We start from the raw sequence: 17613 nt of genomic DNA, 5'->3' as shown, positions 1-17613 counted from the left end.
AAGTACGACTAACTGCACCTGAGAACAAGCAAGGAAAAATAACGAAAGGCTGAGCTGCTGCTTCTTTTGCATGGTGAGAAGCTGTTCACAAAAGGAAAAATTCTGGTGATGGTTGCTGTTGTTTTTTCCTCATGCTGCTGTTTGCTTCACTCTTGATGCACTATTTAGAAGTATGGCAACTTTGAAAGAGGCTTGGATAGGAAAGTCAGGATTAACACCGTAGTAACATACTTTGTAGGTTGTGTGTTCCTAGTGATAATCTTGTCTCTCCCTCCCAGGCCACAAACTTGTCTGTACTGCAGCCTGTACTTCTGTGTTTAATTTAAATTAAATTGAAAGAAGAATAGCCCACACTTACGAAAGAGCAGAAAAATATGGTTGGTGAAAATGTTTGTATTAGACGTTTAAAGAGTTTGGGCTACATTAAGCTATAGCTGTGGTCAGGAATTTTGCATATTTTAGTGTTGGATTTGCACCACTGGAAAATAAAATGCCTTGTTGGCCTACTGAACAGCCATGGTTTCCAGACGTGAGAACTTTCCAGAGCCAGTCAACTAGACCACAATTCTGGAAAATTATTCAGACACAGATGAAGACCTGAGTTCATTCAAGTCTTGCTGTCTCTATTGAGACTAACATTGCAAGTAAGTACAAGTCTTGGTGGATTTTGTGATAATTACTTGTTTGCAAGGGGCTAGAAAGGAATAACTGTTCTATGCAGAACTTCTGATAATAGTTTTGCTTTCCACTGAAAACACTGTAAGCCAGTTTGCCTGTCTTCTAGAAGCATTCAGATTAGCAGTAGTTTGTGACTGTGGGCACCTTAAAACCCATAACATTTCTTATTTGGAATATTGGAATATTTATACACAGAAAAGCTGCTTTAAAAAAAAATAATTACTACTTTATCAAAATAAAGGGGATATTTTAGAATAGAAAAAGAAAATGTGAATACCACAACAATCATACATTTATTTCATAAACCAAACACTGAGTGGTTGACTGCTTATTACTACAAGAAAAACTAGAGTGTTCATCCCAGTCTTTGCAGAAAATTATATAGTGTCACTTTCACTGATTCTTGCAAAGCAAACGAGACAGTAAGTCTGGTCTAAAGAAAGCTAACAGCAATCACAGTGCCAGCTTGTTTCAGCTGGTTTAAAATCATGTTCTCTAATTTTCCTATGGAAAATTTAAGCACTCATGATTTAAGATTTTAATTAGATATGATGTAGCAAAAGTACTGTAGAAACTACTTCCCTAAATACACCATTGTTTTTCTGTTTCACCTTCCTATCTTCATCCAGACATGTGGGTTTTTTTCATCCTGAAATTCCATGAAATTCTTTTAACAAGGGGTATTATAAAAAAACAGGTCTGGAAAAATTTCTCCACTAGGCAGATGAGGTAGTGTTATCAACACTGTATGGTCAGTCCTGGAAGGCCAAGATTTCACCCCAAATAATATAATTTTGCTGTAGTTTGGGATTTTGCGTGTTAAGAGGAAGAAGGAATTTGGTGTCTAAAATACATGATCAGGCAGTTTCAGTAATGTCGGTCTACTACAGGTTGGTACGACAACACTGAACGATATATTTTTATTAAGAAATCCCGTCCTCTGCAGCAGCCCAGGCTGGTGTCCTGACTCTGGCTTGTTTGCGCGTGTGCTCAGTACTACAGAACTGAATAAACAGAAAAGTTACAGTTGCAGTTCCTGAAAACGGAAGTATCCCAAGGAACATTCATTACCAATTTATTTACAAATCTTTCCTAATTAGATTGCTGGTGATAGGATGTGACTACAGTTTAAGGACAGGGTTTCACCAACAGTATTCCTTTCACAGGAGACCATCAGTTTGTCAGTTTACAATAAAAGCCTTGGTGATATTATCCTAGAGTTTATTTTTTCTGGGTCATTTTTATTAAAGAAGGTCCATCCCTGTGAGTGCCATGCTACAAATGAAATTGAAATCTGTGTAAAAACAAATTTAAGTGGCTTTGGCCAGAATTCAAGAGAATTCATTCTTCAGAGAATATGCGTAACCCTACCAACAGATAGAGTGAATTCTCCTGGGCAGGTTGCCAGGCTGTCAGGATGATGGCTGCTATCTCAAATCTCAGTTAGCACATTTTGGTCTTCAGTGAAGATTCCCAAAGCTTGTTACATCAGTCTTGGCACAGCACACTGAGGAAGCATGCACAGGGTCATGACTTACATGAATACATTTCTCTCTCAAGCTCTGAAGAAAATCTCTGGCAATCATGCAGAAAAACCATACTTCCCTTTTGTCTTCTAAACTTGAGAGCCAATTAGTTAAAATATCTCTGTGGAATACGTGAATTTCCAGCTGTAGGCAGGAAAGAAATTTTCACTGAATAGGACATTGCTTTATTACGCATATTTTTTTTAAATTATTAAATATTTTATATTATGATGCGTTAAAGTCTTCTGTGACTGTAGTGATTACACGTACTTATTTCTACAATTCATGTTGTGTTTCTTATGCCGGTCTAGTGATGACTAGTCTGCATGCCTCTCTGTTACTTGGCACTGGTGACCCTGCACCTGAAAAAGGATCTGAAGTCCTCTCCAAAGCATTCTGTCAAAGGGGGTTATCTAAGTGAAAAACAACATTTATGGTACCACAGGGACTGGTTTCATAATGGAGGTTGAAAGAGCTTTTGCCAAACAGCCATCATGGAACGACCAAATTATTCTGAAGAAAATATTTATAATAGAATGAAAGGGTTGTTTGAGGTGTTTTAAACAGAACGCAGTTTTGGAAGAGAAAAAGGGTTATTGAGCATTAGGTAAATCTGTTCAATTCCTCAAAGCATGGAATGATCCCTGAAGTAAACTGAAAAGATTCATCTGTTCGGTTCATGGTAAAATTTCCACAAAATTCAGTACAGGGTGCACAAAAATACATAAATAATAAATTGCTTATTTGCAAGAATTGCAGCATGACTAAACACATCATACCTGCTTTTATTTTTATGCTGATTTATTCATCAGTATCTAGAAAGTTCCCTTCCTTGTGAAAGGGATATCATGGTGTAAGAACCATCTGCAGTATTTGAAATGTTTTGGGCGTTTTTTTTTTTTAGACGATAAACTGCTATTACTGTGTTACTAAATTGTATACTCCTTTGCTAATGAAATTGACATGACAGTGTTATCCCAATTAGGAGTAAGTTCCCAATATCTGACATTAGCTTAATATTTTTTACACGTTTTTTACATATTGCTTTTCAGTAGCTGCCTATTCTATTCCCTGGCCTGAAGGCAGCACAGACCTGTGTACTGAGAAGTGGAAATGGGCTGTTTGGAAGTACTCTGCAGTCTGTGTACAATATCCTGTATTTCATGTGTTTTATATAAGTGATGTAACGAAAATCAAACTTTTTTTTTTTAAGTAAGTAATGTCAAAGTTAGAATTAATTGCACAAAGTAGAATAAGAAAGAGAGAAAAAAGTTTTCAGCTCTTCCAGTCAAACTGTTAGCCCAAGCAGTTAAATAGAATTTGGGAGTAAGTTTTACTGTTGAACACATCAAAATGGGTTGTGTTTCGAATGAGTAATTTAAAAGGGTTTGGCTGCAATGTGTTTGTAGAGATTGTTTATCATAAGAGTTCTAAAGAAACCATCTGGATCGCTGGATGGTTGGAAGGGATGCATGGCTAACAGAGCTGCTGGCCCTCCTGTCTCCAGAGTTGCTGGATTCTACATTGATACTGTTTGTCATCTTGATCCTAAAAAATAATCTAGACCAAGCCAGAAAGAGGGAAAATCATCTCTTAACCATCGTCTGGCTGAACCTCGAACAGTTAATTGAAGGCAGGATGGCCCTGAAGATAAGAAACAGGATGGTTTTACTCTTGGATTAGCTTTCAGCATGCTTGGGCAATTCATGTAATCTATCAATGTGTAAGTCTCCCATCTGTACAAGAGACACAATAACGCAGGCCTCTGTAAAGTCTTAAGCTCTTCTGAATCTCACTGGTGGTCTGCTGTCTCTCCGATAAAGCTTTCTGTTGTTCTGCCTGCTCTATTATTTCCTTTTCCTGTTTGTTTTTAATTTTTACTATCCTTGCCTTTATTTTGAACAGGCATTTGTTTGACCAAATGAAGACAAATCTGCCTTTCACGACATCTCTGTGAACTTTTAACTAGAAGGGGAAAGTGAGTCTTAGATGATCTGATTATCACAGAAGTATTCTAAATCTGAGAGTGGCTGATAATGCCATTGTTGTGCCTGTCATTTCCCACCAGCTGCTTTGCAGGGGAAATTAAGGGTTAGAAGTGACATTCACTGTCCTTCCTCCCTTCCTTTCATGTACATAGAATTAAGCATCTGGAGAATCAGTAACAGTGAGACCGTATATACGCATATCTAATTCCAGTCAGATAGCTTATACCCGTAAAAATAAATCCTGAAATCACTTGAACTTCAGATTAGTCACCCAAGATTAAACTGAAGAAAAAATGTCAGTTAATATAGTTTGAAAATAATCGTAGAACATCCCAGAATTTCACTGAACCCCAGTGAACTTAAAGTCGTAATTGTCAGACGAGATATACACAAGCATATTGACACGACTAGCAGGTAGAATTAAGTTTTTATCAGTTTCACTTTCTGAGATGTTGAATGAGTATTCAAGACCATCTTTTGTCAGAATTTATGTTCTTTCAGACAACTTTAAGCCTGAATTTGTCTGGAAAATTTTGAATTCACAACCTACTGTCATCCCTCCCTCCCTTAGATTTTCCCAGGCAGACATGGGGTCAGATGAGGCACTCTTCCATTATTCAACAAACTAGAGCTTCTGCAGACATGCAATGTCCAATCTTCTCCAGTAGGGAGTTTATTTCTTTCAAGTTCTGCATCACAGGCATTTTGATAAAGTTGTAGAGATGCCCCTTTCGTAAATACACCTGATGAAGAGCAGGATTCCACGGCTGAATTCAAATTCTTGTGACTGAAGTTACCTATATCATTATAGGCATGAATTATATTTTCATTCCCGTCCCTCAACAGGGGCTGACAGCTTTCATTCCATTTAGGTGGTTCTATTAGAATTTTCCCTATAAAAAGTTGAGCAGAGTTAAAGTGAAGCAGGACATTTACTAGATATGCTCTTACTCTCTGCCAGTCTTTGAATTTGTTACCTCATTTGCCTGGTTGGTTTTAACTAAAATTCGTTTGAGAATTACCAGTGATCTTGTTACAAAATGGCTGATTTTCTGTACCACCATTAATTGCTCGATGTTGTTACATCAAAAGTAAATTTTTATTAAACTATATCCCTAATAGGAAGAACAGCTCACCAGCTGGCTAAACATTTGAAAATATTAAGAAGTAACTGTCTTAGAATGGTGGAACTTCCTTAAATAAATATTTATCTTTGATGTACTCAGATCCTGCAAAAGAGTCTGAAATCTAAGTGTTGGATATTAAGCTTAATATCATGCATAATGAGAGTTAAGAAACTGGAAATGGGATGTATGATAAAGAATATGCTGAACAGTGAGCAACCTACACTAACCCAAAGGGACACCCTGAGAATAAGATTGCGTATCAAATATCACCCGTCTGGACTTAATATTCCATTTGCCATGGAGTCCAAAGCACTATTCCTTGTACCAAGGAAAAGTGCTTTAGCCATGCTTTTAAAACAAAACTGCTGTGAATTCACATTTTCCTTTATATGTAACTGAGAAAACGCATGCTACTGCTAATTTTCAGATACTTGCTGACACTTAATTTAAAACTGTACTGAGATTTTTTTTTTTTTAGTGCTTTTACTGTAATTTGATGACTTGTAAAGTGGCAGAGGAGTACTTGAGAGGCTGAGAACTAGGTGTTCTCTAATATTAAATGTTCGTGGAATGAAGGCAGAGAAAATTCACAGCAATAGTAGTAGTACTGTCACTATAGTGACTTGAGAACAAATGCAAGAATAGCTGATTGTAAGCCAGGGCAATGATGCCAACACGCAGCTGACCCCCAGGGATCGGGATGATGAGGCTCTGTGTGATAGTAAATAAATCAATGGCAGGTTCCACACCTGCAAACTTGACTGTTTTGTTAGAAAGAACCTGCATACTTTCAGCTCATTCCAACCAGTGCTTTCCAAACAGTTGGCACAATCAGGCAAAACAGTTGTAAAGGGTGGCAATTTTTAGACAATTAAAAGCCAGTGAGCTAGATGATGCCTGAGATAAGTGGCATGAGCTCCTTGAAGACTACAATTCTATGTAATTCCCCCATTAGCTGACAATCCCTATTTGGATCTAGCTCTGCTGTCACTTCTCTAGTGCACCCTTCAGCTTGCCTTCTCTGTCGCCTTGGTTACTAGTTCTTTTCCCTCTCCTTCCATCCTTAACTCCTTATCTTGGTCTTTATACTCCCATTAGCTTTTTATCCAAATCTGCTCATCTCACTCCCACATTGGCTCCAAGTTGGGCTTAGTTGGTAAAATCAAGCATGTCAACAAGACCCAGCAGAGCAATTTTGAGTCTAACATAAGCAGACATTTCCTGTAAACCTGATACCTGGATTATTTCCACATTACAAGGATGACAAATGGCTCACTAAATAATAGACTTTGTAAATGCATTATCATTTCAAGGAAATGTTTCATAGCACTTCTGAAAAGGCAATAAGTGAACTGTAGTGTAGCTCTCTGCTGAGCTTCACAGCCAGACCTAGCCCTAGGTCCATGTAAAATGCTGGAAAACAAACTGGGACATTATATCATCACCAGATGTGGGATATATATCTTGATATACTTCTTGTGGTTAGTGGGCTGAAGAGCTGATCGAACCGTTATTCCCCTTTGTGTAAGAGCAGCGATACATCTGTTAGAAATTGCACTAGGACTTATGGGATTTTCAAATGCAGCAATGCAGCTTCACAGATGTAGCTAATTATACATTGCTAAATAACGAGGATTTAATTTTTTGGGGGTGAAGAGAGAGGAATGTATACATTATTTTATTTTCCTAGTATTATAACAGAGTGTCTTTATATTCTGGCTCACTTAGAAGAGGGCAGGCTTGAAAAATAAACATTTTACTGAGTTGTTGTTTTGTTTTTTGTTTTGTTTTTTTTTAAGAAATGCCAACTACTTTCACATTGATTTACACAGCATTTGCTATGTAAATGTCATGGTATTTCAAAGATGAGATGAATTGACTGTGGCGAAGAATTGATCTTATGCAATAGCCAGCACACAAGAACAATGCAAGAATTTTGTTAGTGATGCATAAAAATCTATTACAAAATCATATTTTAATCAGTGCCATTCAGTCTCCAAAGTGCGGAGACAAAAGAAAAATTCAGCTAAACTTGATATTCTCTTGACAATAGGTGACAATTGTTTTCCTGGAAATGTCATAGTTCCAAAGAAATAATTTCAGTAGAAGACATAGGGCTAAAACCTCGTTCTTTGGAAATCCCAGTGCGTATGTCTTGGAACTGAGCTGCAGCATGTAAAGGAGAGGCAGATTCAGGGTTGTAAAGCCTGCAAACACAGCTGGACAGACAGTTCTCTCTTTTAGAAGATTATCTAAATACAAACAAAGTGTTATAGTAACTGGGGTTATGTCAGGCTGGCCACCAGTCACTGGCAGGTTCCACAGGGATCCATCTTAGGGCCAGACCTCTTCAATGTCTTTATCAATGACTGAGGGAATTTAAGTAAGTCTACCAATGACACAAAACTGGGGGGAGCTCTTGACACTATCGAGGACAGAGAGGACCTGCAAAGGGATATGGACAAGCTGGAGAACTGGGCAACCACCAACCCCATGAAGTTCACCAAGGGCAAGTGCCGAATTTTGCACCTGGGACACAGCAACCCTGGCTGTACATACAGACTGGAGGATGAGATTCTGGAGAGCAGTTCTTTGGAAGAGGGATCTGGGGCTTCTGATCTATATGCTATAGCATGTGCAAAACTGAGAGACACTATAGGTATGCTTTAAAGGTTTGAACTAAATACAAAGCTTCTGTAGACTGACCTGTAACCACCTGTGGCCTCTGCATATAGGAAGATTCATTATACAGAGTTGTTAAGAAATGATAGTTATGTAAGAGAAGCTCCATATTGAGCCAGCTTTGGCATTTCTTTTTATGGAGGCCAGCATGGCCTCTCTGAGGTCATGCAATGACTTACTTGTGAATAGAATAGCACATCAAGCCCTGTGATTCCTCTGCAGCTTAGCAGGATCACCTCAAGGGACTCCTGATGCCCGTCTGAGGCTCTGCTCCAACTAGTAAATCACCACTGGCAGATGAAGTCCACTCAGTCTGCTCACAGGCTCAGGGTGGTAGGGGACAGGCTTCCTTTTTTCAGCCTAAAGATGAAATCAGATGCCTGTCTTTCAAAAGAGGGAATGGGGACTGCAAGCTGTTTCATGACATTTAATTCTATTGAGTGGAAGCAAAGGAAAACTTCAATGAATTACATGGCAGGTGATGTTTCCGTATGGGAAGGAGTTTGCCTGTTAATTTCAAGGACATTTGCAGCAAGCTGAACACCTTCTCTCTGGATAAAAACCCATTTTCTGGGCTGCCATTTGAACTTGGCCACTTTTTTTGCGGAGGTCTTTTGCTCACAACCTCAAGTGTATACTTCAAGTGTGTCTTTTCCTCAGTAAAAGAATTTAAGAACTTAAAATAATCTTCTGAATGTCCTCTAACTCCTGCTAAAGCTGTCACATTGCACACAGTTTTGAGGTTTTTGGTCTCTTCAATTTCAGGTTTGTAAGAACAGGTCTGAAAACACATTCCCAAATCCTTTGTGTTCCCCAAAAGAGAACACTACGCAAACTACTGTGTGTTAATTTCAAACCTTGCAAGTCTCTTGACATTTTTATTTCCTTCAAAGAAAGCAACAATTACACATTTAGGCATTGGTTTTGCAGTTGAAAAAAATCAGAAATATTTTCTCTCTTACTAACCAGACCAGTTTGTGGACACCAGGGAGTCCTTATGAACCAGCTTTTCTCAATATTTTACTTTCTTCCAGGTGGCTGAGGAAAACAATGCATCTGTTCCAAATCTCAGCAGACACACACATTACAGCCATCACCAGAGCCCTAAAACAAACATATTGTGTAAAGCTGGAAATGTTTCAAGAGTTCTCACAATTATGAATTCATCCGATATTCACTAGAGAAACATAACAGCTTGGAACAAGTTATCTTTTCTAAGCAAGTTAGCTGTAGCTAGATTTTTCCCCTATACATGTGAGCAAAGGGGTAGGAAGGCAACAGGGTGGACAGATGGGTTGAACAGTGGACTGTGCTGAGCCAAAAAGGGACAGAGGAGGTTCCTGGCAGCCCAAGATCTATAACTGGGAATGAGGTAATAAGTCACCAGTCCCAGGTTTTACTTTTTTCTGGTGGTTTGAGTTCTAGTATCCACTGATTTAAATTGTCAGTGAAAGATATATGAGAAGAGAGCACGTTCCCAAAAACTCAAAGCACATCCCTTCTTCCAGAATTAACTCCCTTGCTTACTTTATTGAAGCTATTTATACATTATTTCATCAGGAAAATCCTCCTTGTGACAAAATTCACATTTTCAAGGAGGTCCCGGACAATCATTACGACCTCACGGTGGATATTTTAGCTTGGTCTACCTGGGACACAGCCAACACCATTCATGTTTTCTGTGATGGAGTATTTTATAAAAGTTCTTTTTAAAGAATTTTCAACAACATTAGTCCTCATTTAAAGAACAGAACAGTTACTCTTAAAGATATTGGGCTGTTTTAATATACTAACTTTATTTTCATATGCTAGTTTTTCTTATTTGTTCATCTTAATAGGTGGCGATGTTTAAGCATTTTTATCTCTTCAGATATGTTTATACTTTTGATTGCCTTGTTATTATTTTGAGCCATAATACAGTAAAAATTGTTGTGTCAAATACTTGTGATATATTAACTTAGTATTTAAAAACTTCACCCCTTGTCAAAGATCCAGAACAGTATAATTAAAAAAAAATATATATGGTTTTAAGTGGTCTATATAATCATTTCTGAACATGAGGAAAGTTATATGTGAGGGATAGGACCTGAGGGAATTGACAAGATGCATGAGAAAACAGAGAAAATGGCAAAGAAAGAGAAACAGAGAATTTATTGTATAGTAGGACTTAAGTTGTTGATACAGGCAAGGCATTTTTATGACTTCTCTTTAAAGGTGACTATCTAAACTATTTTAAGTCCTATAGCTTCAACTGATGCCAGCCTGTCTCTATTTGGACTATTTCTTGTTTTTAACTTACGCCTGTTTCCAATTTCTGTTTTATTCTGACCTCTTTTCTGTCTTTTTGTATTTTTTTTCTCTTATGTATATTTTTCATGAGTTCCTCACCTATTTTTGACTGGGAAGTGTGTGGCCTGTGGACAGCTTCCTGAAGGCTCTCCCGCTGCACACCCAAGAATGGAAAATGGCTCTTCACTTGGATGCCTGAACTGGTTTTCCAGTCCAGGATGTTATCAATATTTGCAGTTCACATATTGATTAGCAGTGAGCTGTCATAATCCAGAGACCTTGCTCTTTTTCTGCTTTTGTCATGCTGTCCCAACAGTTTGTTAAAAGTGATAAAGTCCAGTGTAACTGGAGAAGGAGTACAACTTTGTGAGTTCAGCACTCGTTTACTGTCTGATTAATTATGTGTCCATGCGATTGAAGTGACACTATTCATTCCCCCATGATCCTACAGACCTAGGGACTTTCATTGATTTTATAAAGTACGCTGACAGACCTCACGCTATTTAGGATGCCCTGGAGCATCCTGCTAAGAGTAACAAGATATGAATTTTGATAAAGAGGAAGGGAGATAAAAGGGTGACAAAAGTGCACAGATTTTTGCTTTGAAGCTTTGTCAAGACTGGATCTTCCATCCATCTTCTTCCTGCTGCTGCTGTGTTCTTTCACGGCCATGACCTTTCTGAGATTTGATTTCTGCAATGAAAGAGAAGGGGTATTGGCAACTAAACAAACGCAGCAAAATGAAACATAGAGGATTGGAGTTCCTGCTTCAAGATGAGAATGACTACAACAAAAATAACCAAAAATTTCTGCTTCATGTGGTATAAGAGATGAAAAATACAGTTTCTGGATTTGGAGAGCAAATTGGTACAGGCTGTTAATATTCGCCAGAAGTAGAGTTCTTTACCAAATGGTCATGGTCATGTCCTGAGTGTGTCCTTTTTTTACTTGAAAATTTTATCTGAATAGAATTTGATGATTATGGAGATCTGTGAGAACAATTTGTCTTGGATCAAGAAGACTAGAGGGGCAGACCTGGTGCCAGGCAAAGCCGCAGACAAGCAGAGAGACCGCCCAGAAACCGTCTGATCACACACAAGAAGCTGACATGGCGGGGGGTTTGCCAGGAGATATAAATGGCCCCCAGGGAGTGCAGGTGACCAAGAGCACAGTGACCAGGGCCCACAAACGGGTGAAGCAGCTAGCAAGGAGCTAAGTATAGTAGGAGGCATGGTATCCACCCATAGAAGAGCAGTGCCTTCAGTGTCCCTCACGGTCCCTCTGGCTGCAAGAACTGATGCAGCCACCCAAATTGAGCTTGGGAGGGAAGATGCAGCTGTCTGCATCCCAGGCTGCAGAGCATGCACAAGTTTCTGCTCAACAACTAGAGTTGTCATATGCCAGGGCAGGAGTTGGACTTGGTGATCCTTGTGGGTCCCTTCCAACTCAGGACATTCTATGTTAGCCACTAACCGTATCTACTATGATGGAGACCAGTAGTGCACTACGTGTATTGGGACTGCTGGATTAGTGTGTTATGTGCACGATTCACTGAGAGCCCATGTTTTGGGCAGACCAGACATATTGCAAATGTACCCTTCCTCTCAGAGAGGTCAGTTTGTACATCGCATATATGGTGGGTTCCATGTGTCCTGGATCCACGTCCAGCATATTCCATTCGTGCTGTGGAGCACATGCACATGTATTTCAGCTTAAGAAATATCAGTCAAAAACTGCCTCGACAACAGTTTACCTCACCTAGGTCAGGAGGAAGGGAATTTGCAACCCTTCTGGCTTCAGAGGTTTCAGTTGTTGACTTATATCTGTTGCTGAAATTCTGGAAATGTTATACAAGAAGGAAGAATATATTTTCTCTATTTAACAAACTAAATGTGTTGAATATTTTCATCCTCCTTTTCAAGTAGTGGGAGAGAGATATGTCAAGGGGCAAGGGTTGCTGAGAAAGATGAGGTGAAGAATTTCTAAATTTGTGTTTAGAGCAAGTGTTTCCTAGATCAGAGGCATAACTTGAAGGGTCCCTTTCAGTGGCAGTCATTGCTCTAGTGAGCTGCAGGAGAAAGCTCTTCGACCTTCAGAGTGAGATGTAATTAAATACTTTAAAGCAATCATGCATTAGTAGAAAAGACTATTTTGCTAGTTTGAGTGTTGTGGAGTGTTCAATTAGTTATTTAGACAATGATTAAAATTTGGTATAACAGTTATCTGGCTACTATGAACTGCTGGTATTTTCCTATGTAATAGTTTGCTCTACTAGCTGCTTTGCAGTTGGACTCCTGCAGAATCACAGTTCCTGTGTTTTAGTTCCCTGAGAAGCTGTTCATTATTACACTTATTAATATATTGTTGTATGCTAGTGTCATTTTTATATAGTTTGGATTATAGATACATGTTTTTAGAAACTGTATTTAACATACCTGGGTTTAAATGCTTGGTACAGATATGATGTTCAAATGTAAAATCATATGAACTTCAATTACTATGCCAGGTGTTCATCTTCCCCAGCTAGTTCCTCCAATTCTCTGTGGAACATTCATGCTCCTGATCCTCTTCCTTTCCCCTTTGTTCCTCAGCAACATTTCCTTCCTGCTCTCTGAGATCTCTCCAGCAGAAACAGCATGATTCCCTGTCTTCAGTATACCAACCTGATCTTTTATACATTAAATTATGAACAATTCATAAGTATTTCTGTCCTGGAGTAAGGAAATCCTGCTTGTGCCTTGGATGCACCTCTGGAGATGATTGATGTTGGGCACTGGGCGAAATGCACAGATGGTCATATGAGAAGGCGAGAATTTAGGAAATGAAATAGCAGCAGAGCCACCTACAGTGCTTAGGAACTACTTGGAGAACTGCTACTATGTGGTAATTTTATTGTGATCATTCTATTACTTAGAGCAATGGGACTTTGTTCAGAGGATATCCAATTAGGAGCCCTGAAAGAGGAGAGGTTAGTCTGTGGAAGCCTTGGCAGCAGCAGGGAAATATTAATTACAGTCTGCAAGTTACCTCTGTACCTCAAGCCCCATCATAAAACCGCAGAACCTTGGGCCAGCTCTTTATTTTTCATCCCCTTTGTGACACTTGGATCTCTGTTTGCATACTTAACGTTATAATCACAGTGTACGTTATTGCTAGGAAGCTGCAGAGATCATGCCTTTTCCTTGCTGTAGTCAGGAAAGGTCTGTTTTTCTCATAGCATTTTTTTCCACTTGTCCTCAGAACAACTTATTGCTCCTGTGGTTACCATAGGGACTACAAAGATATTCAGCATATTCTTCCGCAGTGTTTTCGCAGGCTACTCTACAAGCCTGCACAATTCCAGTGGCGTGACAACATGCTATCTCTATTTATTTAAGACTTTATCTCCTCTCTCAAGGAAAAATGGTTTCTGAATTCTGGACAAGTTAGTAAGAAACAATAAGTAGCACTAGCCATCTCATTAGCTCATTTATTTTTTCCATTTCTTCATTCTCCCTTTATAAAAAACTTTTTTTTTTTTTTTAAAAAAAGGAAAAAAACAAATAAGTCACTTCAACCCATTTAAAAATATCTAGATCCAAAAGCAGAGATTGCCCTTAAACTAGCACAATTATAATTACTTTTGTCTTGCCCTCTTAGGCATACAAGAATTACAGATGTAATCAAGATTAGAGAAAGTTAACACAAAGGCCATTTCGTTTGTGTTCTGGGAGTAACAGAACAAAAATCCTTCCTTGTTATCCTTTCTAGTTATTAGATCAAAGCTGCATTATGCAGGAATGTTGTATTTATATTCTAAACTTTGATTTCACTCAGCAAATGGCTTTAGGCCCAAGCTTTGGTGATTAAATTAGATACTTAAAGTCTGATTAAGCATTTTAATGAAAAAAAAAAAAATAAATACTTGACCCAAGGTTCACATTTATTTCTGCCTCATTTTACTGCAAAAAACCCAGTTTTTTCAAAAGTACTCTGTGGAATATTATCCTGTTTATTTTTCAGTCCACCTAATCATTTATATGTCAAGTGATTTTGGATGTTTCAGTGCTAGGGCAAAGATGCAAGGCTCTTTAAACTGTTCTCTGTTTGACCTACAATATTTCAAGGATGTAAAGTAACTTAGCCATTTAGAGACTCTTACCCTGTCTTTAAAAAAGTGCCCTCTTCCAGTGCAAGATTACTGTAAAATTGTTCTATGGCTCAACCAGTAAAACCTCTATCCCTAGCACTGGGATATTTTTTTAAATGTTTTCCCTGTATTTGCTAGGCTTTGGCATTGTAATAAATAGTACTGTTATCCTTTCGGAAATAAAGGGAAATCTAAAAGCTCCAGAAAGATTCTAGGCCAAACTTGCCCCTTTTTCTGACATTCACCTTGTTATGCGAATAACTGTATGTCTCAAACTGGACATCCTCTGAAGCTGACCTTCCCTGAGCACTCTTTGTAAAGCTGACCCTGTCTTTCTCCTTCTGTGAAGGCACTTCAAGGCTGTGTGTCAGATGGTCCAGCTAAGAGAGAAGAAATAATGCTTTAATTCTAGGTGTGGATCAGGAAACTACAGTAGACCCAGCAGAAATCTGCTATTTACAGAAAATTTCCCCTAAGGAACACCTTCTTAGATACACTTACAAAAGACATGTGTCTTTCTAAACTGCACTGAACATCCAGCTTTCCACATGTAGTTTCCAGGCTAATGAATTTTTGCTCTGCTCTGCAGAGCCATGCCATACCCAGGCTACCATAGCATTTCCTGCTTCTCTTACAACATAGTTTGCCCCTGGATTGGAACATGCAGTGTCTGTTTGTGTGGAAAACTTCACATCTTCAGTATTTGCTGGATGCTTAGCAGGAACCAAGTTGTGTGCTTAATCTGATAAGCCCTCACATCCATGACTCTGTGAGCTGTTTGCACTATGAGGTTACGTGAGAATTCATGCGTACTTGGATGTGATGGGCTTCTAAAAATATCGCACTCCAATGTACATGCACACTGACAGCAGAAATGCCAGACATTCCTCACTGCTCAAGGCTTTTTTATTGAATGTGTGTGTGTGTGTGTGTACAAAAAAGAAACCAGTTTAAGGAATGAAACCACCTCCCAGTAAGGCAGTACTCTAAGAATTATTTTAGCAGAGTTTCTTCGCTAATTGTTCATAGAACTTTTGTTTCAAATAATCAAAAGCTGTAACCCAAAGTACTGTAGATCTTCTTGTGCTCTTGGCTATTCAGTCAGCTTGACTAACTGTGAAAAAAAATCAAAGGAGTGACTGACTGGTATATTTTTCCCTTTGGTACCCACAGTGGCATGGCTTTCATTAGAAAGTTAGCAGGCCAAGGTTACAGCTGTACAGTATTGCCAGCCAGCTTTTGCAGCCAAATGGTCTAAAGCAACCCATGAGAGCACAGCTGTCTCATACTACAATGAGGTGAGGAGCACATGATGAATAGCTAAGTTTGTGTCTGTGAGTGAAGCAGAGAAGGACACTGATGCTATTGCAGAATGCAAGTAATACAAATTATTCTGAGAATTTGCTGTCAGTTAAATGAGCTGCACATCTGAATGTGCCTGAAAGAACAGATGGATCGAAGCTAGGATGTCACATCCAACTCATTTAATCTGTGGCCAAGAAGGGCGGGGAAACATTTGAATTCCCAACTTCAACATCTCTGACTACTTATGGTTTTCAGTAAGATCCCAAAGCTGGAAGAGCCTGACTCCCATTTGAAATGCAGCCTGCTTCTCAAAAAACAATTCTCAGGAGATTTCATGGGATTTTTGCAAAACCACATAACTGTTAAAAAAGATTTTGGCACAATTGGTTCTGCCACCAACTCAAACTGTAATTCTGGGAAACTCAAACCTTCCAGCTTAAACCAAGACTAAAAATCTTTCCTTCAGACCATATTTACCAGCGTATACATCTAACATTTTGCTCTTGGTAGAATTGTCTATATTTGAACTCAATAGTAGTAAACGAATCATTGTGTTTATTGATTTTTTTCTGTCATCTTCAGGACTTCAAAATGCTATGTGGAACCAATTATGTTTTTAATACAGATAACCTTGAAATCAGTCAGGTGTGTGCTAAATCAAGAGTATGTTATTTTTTGTTCATTTAAAATTTTCTAGGGCCCTGAGAGCACCAACAGACCCTGCTAGCCCTGCCCAGCCCTGCCTGGGCCTCCCCCATCCCTGCCTCTAGGCCCAGGACCCCATTTAAGCTCTGCCTGGGGCTCCCTGTCACTACTCAAACTATTTTGCAATTGCATCTATTTGCAGTCACTTCTCTGGCCCCATCTTTTGCTCCTGATGGGATCCCCAGCTTTGACTATGGACCTGGACCTGCGGCTGTTGGTGGACCCTGCTTCTAGCCCCCAGCTCTGCTCGCCATGCTCAGCCCTCGTGGGACTCTATGCTCTTGGTGAGGACAGGGCTTGCACTGGATCACCTTCAGTCCTCATGTCCTTAGGCAGCAGCTAGCCCTTGCTACTCCCTGACATCAGATTTTAATTCATGGATTTCCCTTTTCTTTTTTCTTTTTTTCTTCTTTTAAACAGCAGTACATTTTGTGTACAACTCCACAGCACCATTTAAATCTCAGCTGATAGATGCACTCTGTTTCTGCCTTTAAGGAAACAGAGAGATGGTCAAGCTTCTTCATGAAATGATTTGTGTAGCTTGCCTGTTTCTGACTCAGGCGGCTCTTCCTGTGGTGTAAACACTCTTTGTACAAATGCAAGCTGATATCCAGAGGAAAAAGGGTTACAGGATTGGACAATCCTCAGTATTTGGCAGTAGCTGCATGTTTCCAGAGGGCCTTCTCTTGCCAAAAGTCTAGCTCATGAGGGTGAGCTAAGCAGTAGTGATGGACGAACTGGCTGCATGGGCCCTGCTCCTGATGCACACACATGGGAGAAATAAATCATAGTGGCCAAAAATCTTTAGTAGGAGTCAGCACCAGAAATGTCCTTGTGTCTCTCTCTCCTACTTATCGCTTTTGTTCCTCTCAGAGGCAGAAAAGTTTAAGTCATGCCAGGTTTTCTCCCCTCAGCCCTATCTAGATTACCCAATCTTAATTCCTTCAACATTTCTTTATGGGCCATGTTTTTAAAACCTTCAGTCATTCTTGTTGCTTGTTTGAACCGACCCACATTCTTCTTGATCTGCACTGCCCAAAAATGGTCACAGTACTCCCCCTGAGGTCATACTGCTGACAAGTAGAATGAAAGAGTTACTTCACGTGTTTTGCAAACAAAACTATTGTTTATCTATCTCAGTATGGTATGTTCTGGTTTTTTTTTGTAACAGTCTAATATTGAAT

The sequence above is a fragment of the Patagioenas fasciata genome, chromosome 3, assembly GCF_037038585.1.
Source record: "Patagioenas fasciata isolate bPatFas1 chromosome 3, bPatFas1.hap1, whole genome shotgun sequence".
Classification (NCBI taxonomy): Eukaryota; Metazoa; Chordata; class Aves; order Columbiformes; family Columbidae; genus Patagioenas; species Patagioenas fasciata.
This window is presented reverse-complemented; position numbering follows the sequence as displayed.